The sequence below is a fragment of the Giraffa tippelskirchi genome, chromosome 4 (assembly GCF_054371585.1).
Source record: "Giraffa tippelskirchi isolate mGirTip1 chromosome 4, T2T-mGirTip1v1.2.pri, whole genome shotgun sequence".
In the NCBI taxonomy this organism is placed as follows: domain Eukaryota; kingdom Metazoa; phylum Chordata; class Mammalia; order Artiodactyla; family Giraffidae; genus Giraffa; species Giraffa tippelskirchi.
In genome coordinates this window covers 16,348,499-16,361,205 of record NC_137278.1, presented here as the reverse complement: position 1 = coordinate 16,361,205, position 12,707 = coordinate 16,348,499, and the positions used below count along the sequence as shown (strand labels likewise).

The following is a 12,707-nucleotide window of genomic DNA, read 5'->3' as shown; positions in this document are numbered from 1 at the left end:
TCAGGACAGTGGCCCAGAGAGCGGAAGGGGCCACACAAAGCACACCCTGGGGATTGGCAGGGCCACGCTGCCCACCGACTGCGAGTCCAGAGCATCTGCCCCGCCTTCTGTCTGTCTGTGCACCACCCCGTCCCAGGCTGTAACATCCTGTCTTCATACAGAAGTTCCCTTCAATCCCTGTCACAGCTGCAATACCCGGGGAACAGCAGGGTGGTGCGGGAGGAGACACAACTTATCAGCAACTAGCAGGGGCTGTCCTGGGGGCTGAGTGGTAAAGAATCCACCTGCCAGCGCATGAGACACGGGTTCCATTGCTGGTCTGGGAAGATCCCACATGCCTCGGAGCAGCTAAGTCACAACTGCTGTGCTAAGAGCCTGTGCTCTAGAGCCTGTGAGCCCCCACGTGCCTAGAGTCTGGGCTTTGCAACAAGAGAAGCCACCGCGATGAGAAGCCCGCACTGCAACGAGAGAGTAGCCCACCCACCCCCTGCTCACCACAGCTAGAGAAAAGCCCATGGGCAGCAACAAAGTTCCAGCACAGCCAAAAATAAATAAATGGAAAAAAACAAAAAAAACAGCTAACAACAAACCCCACAGAACTCAGACTCTTTTCAAGAGGAATCGTTTCTCGGACCCCACACGACTCACTCAGGCATGACCCGACTCTGCAAAGCATCAGGGTTCCCCTGAAACACTCACAGGAGGTCCACCAACACACAAGAGGCAAATAGGTTAGAGCTTTGAGTTTAAAAGTACATTCCTGGCTTTTAACCCGTCTGATTCTCCCAGCTCATAGGGAAACCGCCTATGGGAGCATTTCAGCTTGGCCTCCTTGAGAAGCAGTCTATTAGGGAAGTGATCCCAGGGACACAGTTGTAAACGAGCAGAGGGAGGCGGGAAGCAAGGGATTCATCACCAAGCAGCTGCCACTGGGGTTCACGGGAGCCCAATCCCTCTGGGAAAGTGGCGGGGCCGCTGTCACACCCAATCAGTGTCCCCCCATCCTGGAGGCAGGCGCTGGGACAGCTGCCCCCCTTAGGTCACTTGCTGGCCAGGGAGGCTCCTGGCCAGAAGGAGAGGGACCTGCAGAGGAACCTGCAGGCTCCTCCAAGGAAGGTCTCAGGTGGGGAGAAGCAGGCACCCATGGGTGGGCACTGCAGGGTGGGGGCAGACACAGACCACAGGAGGCACCATTCCCCGGGAGCCTCCGTCTCAACCCCTCGTTATGAGAGCCCGGCTCTGCACTTCAGGAAGATTTCCTGGGGCAGATGACAAAAGGCTGTGTCTTCCTGAACATGAAGGATTTCATGTTTCATATAACATTTTCAAAGCTTGATTTGGGATGGTTTGTCAGGTAAATTGAACTCTAATTGGAGGTGGAACAACCTAAATGCACAGAGATGGGTTGGAATTTATTAGAACATGTGTATGAACTGATGAAAGCTTGCAGGGTGGGCGGGTGGGTGATGATGGCAAAATGAAGGAGTAGAGGGTGGACGGGACAGTCGGTGAGAGAAGATGCTACAGGGATGGGGGAAGGGTGGGGGGAGGGGAGGAGGCCGAAAGTGTCCCCCTAAAGCCCCCTAGAAGGTTCTGAAGAAACTCATGACGCAGTAACAAAAGTTAAGAAATCAGGGTTGATTTGAGATCATGAGTCTGTGCAGGGCAAAAGCATGGACATTTCAAGGACAGAAGAACTTCCAAGTGGACACAAACCCCGGGAGAGGCAACTGAAGCCTGTCAATAGGGAGCTGGGGAGCTCATATACACATCTGGGCACCCACGGTCCAAGGACACCCTGCCACGCTGAAAGCTGCCCAGCAGCCCCACCACTCACCTCCCAACTGTCCTGTTCACAGAATAAGCTCCTCAGTTGTTATTCTACAAGACAATCTTGAGGTTCTTCAGACCACCCCAAAATAGCCTCCGATCACTCACCCTTTCAGACCAATATTGACTGTACCTCCCAAATGCAAAGGAAGAGGCCTGTTAAGGGAAAGGAATTTAGCTACTATTAACCTCTATCTGAAAATAATCTTTTTATAATAGACTCTTTGGGATATTTTGGGGATTGGGGACTTCTCCAGTGGCAATTTACCCTTCTCCCAAAACAAACCTCAAAGCACAGCCCTTCCAGTCTCTGGGAAGACGGTGCGGGGCGGGGAGGAGGGATGTTGACTGGAGACCTTGCAATCTGACCACTGTGCTTGCTGTCTGGATCCTGTACCCCGGCAAGGAGAGAAAACACACACTGTTGAGAAGATGCCCCTAAGTTTAAAACATTCCAGAACGCTTCTGGCCAATTTATCACCATGAGACTCACATCGTCAGTTATAATAAATCTCCTCTTTTCTTACTATACATGAACTAGAAACAAGGCAAACTCATGGCCCCATGAGATTGGACACAGCAAGTGCTTGGTGATAGAGACTCTCCTAATTCTGAACTTGGAGTTTGGATTTGGGGAGAATTTTCTGTTTGCTTCCCTTTCCTTTTTTTTATTCCTTTTTAAAGTTAACATTAAAGTTTCAATTCTCTTAAAGCTAAAATGCAAATCCTGTTTAAAAATTGGAAATGTAATAAATGAAAACTCTAATAAACATATACCTAGTAGTTCAAAGATTGTCTTCTACAATTACAGAATTACTTGCACAAAAAGAAAAATGCTGTGTCTATTTCACTGTTGATCTGGAAAGCACAGGGAAAAGGTTTCATATAGGGAACCCTAATGATAGAATTCTATCGTATTTTCCAAGATGTAGGGCCACTGGCCCGTCAGCCCTGCGCATCCCGGGAAGTCAGGCATATGGGTCAACCACCTGTGCTTACATCTCACATCCTTGTCCAAGGCTTTGGGAGATTCTCCCTCTTACAAGATGCTGGTCCCCAAAACTTTATCAAGGCCCTAAATGTACAGAAAGTGAAAGTGAAGTCGCTCAGTCGTGTCTGACTCTTTGTGACCCCACGGACTGTAGCCCGCCAGGCTCCTCCGTCCATGGGATTCTCCAGGCAAGAATACTGGAGTGGGTTGCCATTTGCTTCTCCAGGGGATCTTCCCGACCCAGGCATTGAACCCGTGTCTCCTGCATTGGAGGCAGATTCTTTACCTACTGAGCTATGATGTACAGACCTTTACTATAATCTAGAGAAACCTAGCTTCCCCATGGAAGGGGGCCTGGTGCTGCCCACCCGCAAATCCCAGGGCTCCTGTTAGCCTTGGCAGACGTGGTGGGGGGCGGGGAGGGCCAGCAGGGAATCTGTAGACCCCTCTGAGAGCCTCAGCCTCTCCGGGAGGGTCAGAAACCTGTCTCGTCTCACTGCCTCAGACAACCGTCTCCAACAACCACGGACACGTCCCATTCCCCCAACGGCCCCGTCACAACCCATCTGTCTGCAGGGTAGGTACGCTTCTTGTATTAATAACATCCTCACGGCAGCCTTGCCAGCCAAGGTGAAGGAACCATCTCCCACCTGAGCCCACGTGTCTACTTGCAATTCTAAATGAATGCCCTGCAGAAACACACACGCGGGACTCCTTCCTACGCAGAAACCCAGGTTTTATACCTAATCTCTCCTCTCTGCCTCCTTGATCTCAAACTGTGAGCTTGGCTCCAACGAAGGAGAATTCAGACCAGAACTAATGTGTTCTTTGTCCCAGTTTTTGTTGGTGGTGGCGGTGTTCTTCCTTTCCACCTCCGCTCCTCTCTCAAACGTTCTTCTTTAACGTTATTCCTTTTTTCTGGGCCACTTCACTGATTCTTCCACTGTACTACTTGAGCTGGTGAGCCAGTCGGTGAACAAGGACAGTTCTAGACTAGACCAACCACGTGTTAGCACAGCTACCCGAGAGATCCTGCTCCAGGGACAAACCCCCTCAGTGGATGCGGACTGTGCATCCCATGCTCTCCTCCAGGTGGGGACCAGGGGCTGGATCAAATGCATCTCGGTGACCCCACTTCCTCACCCAGGGACTAGAACTTATTGTGGTATGAGGGCATGAGCCAAAAACCCTGAGTCTTACCCTAGATGTGTCAAGAACCAGTGGGAAGACTTTTACCCATCAAAAGAAGGGAAGGAAGGAAGGGAGGAAAGGAGGGGAAAAAGAAAGGAAGATGGAAGAAAGAAGAGAAGGGGAGGAAGGAAAGGAAGGAAGAGGAGAGGGAGTTGTTGAAACCACATGGTTTATCTGGTCCTCTTCTAATGCTCTTTCATTCTGTCATCTTCTCTTCGGAAGTGGGGTTCAGGCAGTTGACACTTAAGTGGACATCACATGTTCAACTCTACAGATTCTGAGAAGGAAAGGATTCAAGACAAAAGGCTTAACCTAGGAGAACAAGGCCCTGAGGAGCCGTGTAACATGGGAGGAGGAAGGTGGGTTGTGGAGGGTGCTGAGCTCAGTCAACGCCTCTGGGAACAGGACAAAACCAATGGGCGATGCATCTGATCAGAATGTGCTGCACGCTAACTCTGGAGAAACTCTTTCTTCTGTAAAATGCACAGACATATTTCGACCCAAAGACCCCTTGCTTGGCCAGTGAGGGTGAAAAAGACACTCATGCAATTAGTCAGGCTCGCCTTGTCAGATATTTAGAGTCTGTGTCATCGGAGAACCGCGGTGCCCTTTGATCCCGCCTCTCCAGGCCCCAGGGATGCTCTGTGGAAGGGACAGCTCAGGATAAACGTCCTCACAGACCTCAGACACAGAAAGTTCAGTTGCTGTTGTTCATTGCTGTTCAGTCACTCAGTTGTGTCCAACTCTTTGTGATCTCACAGACTGCAGCACACCAGGTTCATCTGTCCTTCACTATCTCCTGGAATTTGCTCAAACTCATGTCCATTGAGTTGGTGATGCCATCCAACCATCTCATCCTCTGTCGTCCCCTTCTCCTCTTGACTTCAATCTTTCCCAGCATCAGGGTATTTTCCAATGAGTCAGCTCTTCGCATCAGGTGGCCAAAGGATTGGAGCTTCAGCTTCAGCATCAGTCCTTCCAATGAATATTCAGGACTGATTTCCTTTCGGATGTACTGCTTTGATCACTTTGCAGTCTAAGGGACTGTCAAGAGTCTTCTCCAGCACCACAACATGAAAGTATCAATTCATGAGTTCAACCTTCTTTATGGTCCTGGATCTCCCCCAATCAACCTGCTGCTCTCAGACTTGCTGCCTGATTCCAGACCACATGTACCTGTTCCCCTGTCCTCTGCATCTCTGTGTTGGAGATGGCCTCCTTATTCACCCATCTATCAAAATCACCATTATGATCAAGGGGTCTCCCAAGGCCAAGACCAACCAAAGACCCGGAAGGTCCAGCATTGGCCTCACGATGGCACAGACCACAATGAGGGGAGAGGGCCATCCAGGCTGTGTGAGAGGGTCTGTGCCAGGCACTGGGGGTTCAACCTCTGGAGGTTTGCAATGCAGGTGATCAATGCAGACATATGCACAAACAGCTACACAGCATAGAAAGGAAAAGACATGAGGTTTTACGGGCTGCCCAATAAGTGTTCAGAGTTTTATCTGTTTACATGGATTTAGCCATGACTGCAGTCCAATGGGATATTTTTATCCTAACCTTACAGATGAGGAAACCGATCGTTAGTGGGTTAAAGCGTTCTCACAAAATCTCTTGTGTATTTGGTGACCGATGGGAGACTTCCAAATGCCAACCAGATGCCAGAGCTAATGCCATCCACTGCTCGCAGTTCCCAGAAGAGACCCAGATTTCCTGGTGAACTCATCAAGCATGCTTCAAGGCAGAGGAGCTGTTTGTGTGGCTCTGAGAGCCTGGTGGGATGCTGCTAAGTGACAGGAAAGAGGTGCCAGGCAAAGGGACCAGGGAGTGATGGGAGGTCACAAACTAGGTGCTGGAAAGGAAAGCCCGACCTCACTAGGTTGTGAGAAGGAGCCACCTTACCTGGGAGACCACCCTCGTCGGAACTCCCATTTCTTAGTGACATGTGTCTCTTGAAACAAAATACTAACCAGCTTCTTATCATGCACATCTCATCTCTCCAAACATCCTGACATCTCTGTGAAGGCTGGATCTCTGCTAAACATCTTTGGATCCCCAGAAGCTCTACTCACAGAGCCGACAGTGTAGTCGACGCTTACTGCAGTGTGGTAAGCGCTCAACAGCGCATATGTCAGCGCTTAAATGAACAGATAGCATCCTGAGACACACAGTGTACTTTTACAGGAATTCAACCGCAAAAATAAAATACCCCCAGCCCTTAGAAATACTTTGGTTTTTTTTCCTGGTCTGATCTGTGCTGCCCATTATCATTTGAACATCTGAGTACAATGACAGAAATAAAACTTAATCTAAATATATATCAAATACCTACGAAGCAACCAACCTTTCTGTAACGCAGTAAGAGGCAGTAAGAAACCCACGGACTGTTTTAACATCAGACATAAAGAGAGAAACGCATTTATTACTTCTTTTTCCAATTGCAAAGGAATGGCTGGACATTTTAAAGAGAAAACACAAGAAAAGGCATAAAGAACACAAGTGATATATCTACAAACAAAGGAAAAAACGAAGGGGGCCAAGTTTATTCCAAACATCTAGGCAGGCTGTTTTAAAGCCCTCTCCAAAAGCCCTCCTCCCCACCACACACACGCACACGTGCGCGTACACACACACACCAAAATGCCATTACACTGACCAATGGCTTCACACAATCCTGTTACAGCCAAGTTCAAAAGCAAAGGCAGACAGTACTTTCTTCTGTTCTTCCCTTCACACTGAAGGAAGTAAACAAACCACTTGTGAATGTGAACACAGCAGAGGTCCTGACACCCTGCCTGCAGCTCCTCGTCCGTCCAGGACAAAGGGGCAAGTACCACACAGAGGCACAGTGGGCGATCGGCAGGCACGACTGCCAACCCCTCTGCCTTTTACAGGCGAGGAGGCGGAGGGCAGGTGAGATGAAAAACACCAAGCAGAGAGCAAGCCTGTGGCTCCTCCGACTTCAGGAGTTCTCTCCCTGCACGCGACAAGTCTGAGCTACGAACGCTTTGTCTTCATATTCAAGACTGGGTTAAATGTCTGGTTACGGTTTGGTCATCACTCTCCATCAAGCGCACCTGGCCGCTCCCCTCGACGAGCGGTCACCACAGGATGCAGGCATCCGGGTAGACTCGCCCCCACCCGACCTGCTAACAACACAGAAGCAAAGGCTCCCTCTTCTCACTCTCTTCCAAGCATTGGAGCAGACTGTCATTAGACTAAGCTTCAAAAAAATAAGAACACAGGCCAGCGTTTATCTGGAAACCTCAGAGGCTTTGGCTCTGCTATAAAGGCTCCATTCCAAAGGCACAAACGTCACCATCGACGCTGTACATCTTCCCAAGCCCATCCCAGGGGAGAAACAGAAAATAAATTAAATTAAATTAAATTAAAAGATTTCAATGAGCAAGAAACCAGAACAGCACACAGTTAACTTTTCCTCCTCCCACGTTTCCACGTAGTTTTCCAAAGGCCTCCACTGTCATAAAGCATCCTTTCAAATAGGAGAGGCAGTCTGTACATTCCCAAAGAAAAACTAATTCTTAGAATCACAGAATGTGAGGGCCGGGAAGAGGGTGTGCCGTGGGAAGCCAAGAGAGGAAGTGGCTGAGAGCAGAAACCTGTGTCTCGGCACCAGTAGGAAGGTGAGATCAAAGTCCTATTTGGTGCCACACAAGTCTCGGGAGACCCACGGGCTTGGGGCTCCACGAGCTGTTGTAGCTGCAGTTCTCCTGCCCGCATGTGAGGGTTCAAAGGGACCCAGGCCTCATAATTAACCATCAGACTGTGCAGAGGTTCTGTGCTTACCAGCTCTCAACTCTTCCTCTCACCTTTTCTGACTCCTGGCAACCCCAGCCCTCTCATGAGGACAGCATGTTGGGAATGTCTTAGGGTGTCCTAAGATGTGGACTTATTCCAGGAATGTGGACTTTGAGCATCCCTCGGGTTCCAGCCTGGGGTACCTGTGCTGTATAAGATGGCCAACCTGGCCCCAGGCTACAACTCGAATGCAACAGCACCTTTTACAGGGATAGGGTGGGGAGGAAGAGGTGTGTAGTTTGGATAAGTCTCTGGGGACTCCCACATCCCTGCTCTAAGGGGAGGAGAGAGGGATCAGAGGAGAAGCCAGCTCTGCCCCACAGGGACTGGGAACCTGCTCTGGGTCATCTAAAGTAGAATTTACGAGGTCTTCCCTGGTGGTCCAGTGGTTAAGCCTTCGCCTTTCATTGCGGGGGTTGCAGATTCGATTCCTACACAAGGAGCTAAGATTGCACATGCCTCAAAACCAAAAAAAAAAAGCACATAAACAACAGAAGCAGTATCTTAACAAGTTCAGTAAAGAGTTTTTAAATGGCCCACGTCAAAAAATATACACAGATTAAAATATAAATTTTAGTGGAATTCAGGGAGGCTGCTCACTGGGTAAAGTAGAATTCTTAGTTTAGTGTCCAAGGGCCTCTGAGATGCTCTCCTGGTCCCGCCCTAGACCTTGATCTCTGCACAACTCACTCCAGTGTCACCCTGAACCCTAGACACTCAACCCACGTCATGACCCCCATCCTCCCCTCCACTTCTCTTGTAAAGGTTTTGGGACACACGTGGCAGTTTCTACATAGTGTTTTCATCCTTTAGTTCTTATAACGTTTGCCTTCCCCCAAGTACAAGCTTGAGATGTGTATGCTGAGTTGAAATGGCCTCAAAAGAACGGGCACAGGTGTACAAAAATATACAGAAATAAAAGATAATGTGCCCAGACAGCGGAATGAGTGGAGCGCGGTGGGCGAGGCAAATAGGGCAGCCGTGGAGCTGGGCAAAGCCAGCCACCGAGGTGGGGTCAGCACTGGACAGCCTGGAGCACAGCCTGGAGCACGGCCTGAACTCCCTGGGTCTCTGTTTCGTCACGATCAGGGTGATAAGGCCTATCTCGTGAGGTTTCCGCAAGGAGTGAACCAGGCTCTCTGTGCACAAGCCCATCGGGGCCTGGACAGAGGAAACCCGCAATGATCGCTGCCAGGATCGGGTGCTTCATGACACGGTCAACACCGAACTGAGGGCAACCCGGCTTTGAAGTGATTCTTAGGGAAAATAAAACAAAACCCTAAGCTCCCTGATGTTTAATATAAATGCACCACATCCTAACTGCAAGTGTTTTTAAGAAGTGGTCGGGGGGAGGGGGTGGCCACCTGCTGCACTGTCCCCGGTGCTGACCAAGTGAGTCCTCCTCAGCACCCACGGCGGCTGTGGTCCAGAAGGACAAAGGTGAAGCCGCAGCCCCCAAACAGCCCGCCCCCACCGCCTCTGCTGCCTGAGCCGAGCTAGGTAAGAGGCGTGGCGGTGCTGAGTGTTCACGGTGAAGCTGGGCGCCAGGATCAGGGCGGGGAGACAGCACCCTGGCCTTCCTCCTTACACTGCTGGACAGCCATCTGTGCATGGACAGCCAGCCAGGCCCCTCAAACCCGACTGTCTGTGCATCTGTGCATCTATTATCCTGTGTGTCTGTGTATCTGTGAGTGTGTGCATCCCTGTGTCTGTGTATCTGTGTGTCTGTGCATCTGTGCATCTATTATCCTGTGTGTCTGTGTATCTGTGAGTGTGTGCATCTCTGCATCTGTGCATCTGTGTGTCTGTGCATTTGTGCATCTGTTATCCTGTGTGTCTGGGTATTCGTGGATGTGTGCATCCATGTGTCTGTGCATCTGTGTGTCTGTCCACCTGTGCGTCTGTGCATCTGTCCATCCATGTATCTGTGCATTTGTGTGTCTGTGTGTCTGTCCACCTGTGTGTCTGTACGTCTGTGTGTCTCTGCATCGGTGAGGCAGGCAGACTGGCCTAGAACCAGGAAGGGCCTCCCCAGGAAGAAGGAAAGGGTTTGCATGAGGGCGGGTAGTAGGGAGGGGGATGTGCGCCCTCTACCCCAGCACAGATCACTCACACATGACAGCTGATTCAGAGGAAAGTCTCACTGCCAGAACAAAGCGCTTTGTCAGCCTGTGGCTTATACTCCCTGCCAAGGGCCCGCAGGTCTGAGACCCTCGGACTTAACCCCCAGCTGTGGACAGGCTTTAGGCCTGGGAACATCACCTACCCGATGACAAAAGCAAAGACCGAAAGGCCCTGTTTTCCTTTGACTACCACGTTATCAGGCACTCACCGGGAAACCCAGGGTCAAGGACACCTGTGCCCGTGTGCGGGCCAAGCCCCTGCCACCCTCTGCCGAGACTCAGGAACATCGATCGGCCGGCCCGGGACCTTCTGGGAAGTCCACTGTGGTTACACAGATGATCCCAGAAGAGTGGACACGGAGGCCTTGGCCTGGCCCCAAAAGCCACATCACAGGCCCGGGAACTCGCCACTGTGACTGAGGAGAGGCCTCCACGCTGTCAGCTGAAGGTGTGGGTCTCGGCCCGCCTGTGTGACGCCCCAAAGGGCTGGGGGCTCCCTCAGCACCTCCGACGGGTCCCCCGGCCACTTTCTCAAGGTCCGTGCTGAGCAGTCTGCAGGGAACTCAGGACCTTCCTTCTCGGCGGGCTGCTCTACCTGAAACAGGACTTTCTTTCTCTCTGAGTGATGGAAGGAGAGCAAGCAGAGCTTGTCCATTGTGTGTCCGTCTGTCTGTGCACACCGTGTCCGTCACAGCAGCGAGTGAGCTGGCTTGGCTTCAGCTTTCCATCCTGCCTTTTGTGCTTTCTGGGCCTTTCCCGGCTCCACGGGAGCATCTATCCAGGGCAGGGGGCCCGCACAGCGGGGAGCTGATGGGACCAGCCGCGCATCCCGGGAACGAGGGCCCAAGAGCCACGCTGCAGCCAGGCCACAGGCCTCAGGCCGGCCCTCCACGGGCGTCCACCACGGGCACAGTGTTCACCAAGGGCGAAGCAGCCCCTGCAGTCCCACCAGCATGTTGGTGGCTGGTGGGTACATCCAAGATTATGTGGCCTCAGTCCAGGAGAAAAGCTGAGAAGCCAGAGTGGGTAACTCAAAACAGACAGGTCGGGGCTGGGTGCTGAGAGGGCAGGGGGTGCCAGATCCCCAGGGTGACAAACGGGGTGCCTACAGGGTGACACACGGAGCGACACAGCTCAAAGAGTGGGAAGGGTTGGGAAAGGGACTCTGCTTTCAAGGAAAGCGTTTGCAGAGTCAGCTCTCTGAGCACCCTTCTAAGTGTTCTCGGGGATCTATGGAGGCCCAGAACTGAAAAAGGTTCAAAAAGTCTAAGCATTAAGAAGAGTTACACTGCTGCTCGATCCCATAAACACGCTGAGAGCCAGCGCCGTGCAGAGCTGCCTGGGAGCGCACAGAGACCCACCCCGGGGGCAGAGGGACCCTCCCGAGCAGAGGTCACAGTGCTCTCCGTACATCAGACACTGGGAGCTCAGGACCAAGGTCAAGTTGGACATCAGGTCAAGTTGGGTCCTTCTGAGGGACCCCGGCCAGCTCCCTCCTGACCATCACATCCTCCAAACACCCACAGAGCATGCGCACGCATCAGGGAATTCAAAAGGGAATTCTTGTAAATGCAGCTCCTTCATTGACTGACTAAGGGCATGGCTTTCCAGGGGATGTCAGAGCCCAGGAGATCCACAGCCCTCCCTGTCGAGCTCACCGTCCACTCAGCTGGGTAAACCCCGGTAATCACAGGGAGGAGGGATGCGGTCTCCGAAGGGGCTAGTGCGGGGATGAGGAAGGGGCGTCTCCACGGACCTGGATCTTAGGACCAGCTTCCTGCAGACACCTGATCGAGGGGATGGAACCACCACAGAGAACTCACTCCTCGGACGCCAGTTAGGTGCATGCAGGGACCTCAGAGTGCACCAGGCTGCAGGGAGGCTGGAAGCTGGCCTCGCAGGTTGAGATGAAGGCTCAGAACTTGGTCCTTGAAGCTCCAGTGATAGAGCTTTGCTCAGAGCATGTTTATCACTTTAGAACAATTACTCTGTTGCAGAGGTCCAGTTAGGTTAGAGAAACCAGTGAGAGCTTTGCTAAGATAGTTAGGGGCGGAGAAACCAGTGAGGATGTTGCTGAAGACCACTAACGATTTGGAAGTGGCCTGTTTTCCGTTATGTATGTCGGCAGCGAAAGGCTATCGAGTGTGAGGGCATGGACCTTAAACCGGCAAGCCTTCCAGAACGTGGTGCTGAGGCTGTGCAGTGAGCCCACGTGCCAAGAGATTAAAACAGAACATCTTTGAATACGTACCAGTAGTGAAACAGAAAGAATACTTCTCTAAGGTTCAGGAGACCCAGACTTAAGACCTGATTTCACCTTAAATTCACGAACTCTTAGACAATTCCACAACCCCTTGGAAGCCTTAGCACCATCATCTATAATTTGAGGTTAATAACAAACGCCCCACTTCTCACGGGGTGGTCATGGGGATGGCATAAATGAAACAGGCATAAATGAATAATGAAACATAAATGAAACAAGAAAGCATCGGGGGTGTCCATACAGGAGCATGAAGACAGGGAGCCAATGGCCCCTTCTGCTCTCGGCACCTCTGACTCTCTAGTTCGGCCACTTCACAACTATTTCAGGTACAACCATATGCCAGACACCAAAGCTACCAAGGCAGTTAAGGAAAGCACCATCCTCAAAGAGTTTATAAGAAAATAAATGACCGTGACTGGGCATCTTGTCCTAGGAAAACAGAAATAAGAGAGGAGTTTGCCAATCCACAGCCAATACGCAATCCTCT

At 51.3% G+C, this 12,707-nt stretch overlaps 1 protein-coding gene across 45 annotated transcripts in view; it reads right to left on the bottom strand.

Moving 5' to 3' along the window:
• Positions 1–12,707, bottom strand: part of RNF144A (ring finger protein 144A) — a 206,231-nt gene that overhangs the window by 143,909 nt on the left and 49,615 nt on the right. For 8 of the 45 annotated variants that reach the window (XM_081597095.1, XM_081597092.1, XM_081597105.1 and 5 more), the window contains 2 exons: positions 2,117–2,221; positions 1,838–1,986 (listed from right to left, as the gene is read on the bottom strand). The exons of 35 other annotated variants lie outside the window; for them this stretch is intronic. The gene's annotated coding sequence lies outside the window, so the exon portion shown is untranslated. The remainder of the gene's footprint in view (positions 1–1,837; positions 1,987–2,116; positions 2,222–12,707) is intronic. 2 more of the 45 variants (XM_081597104.1, XM_081597112.1) reach the window with 1 other exon arrangement.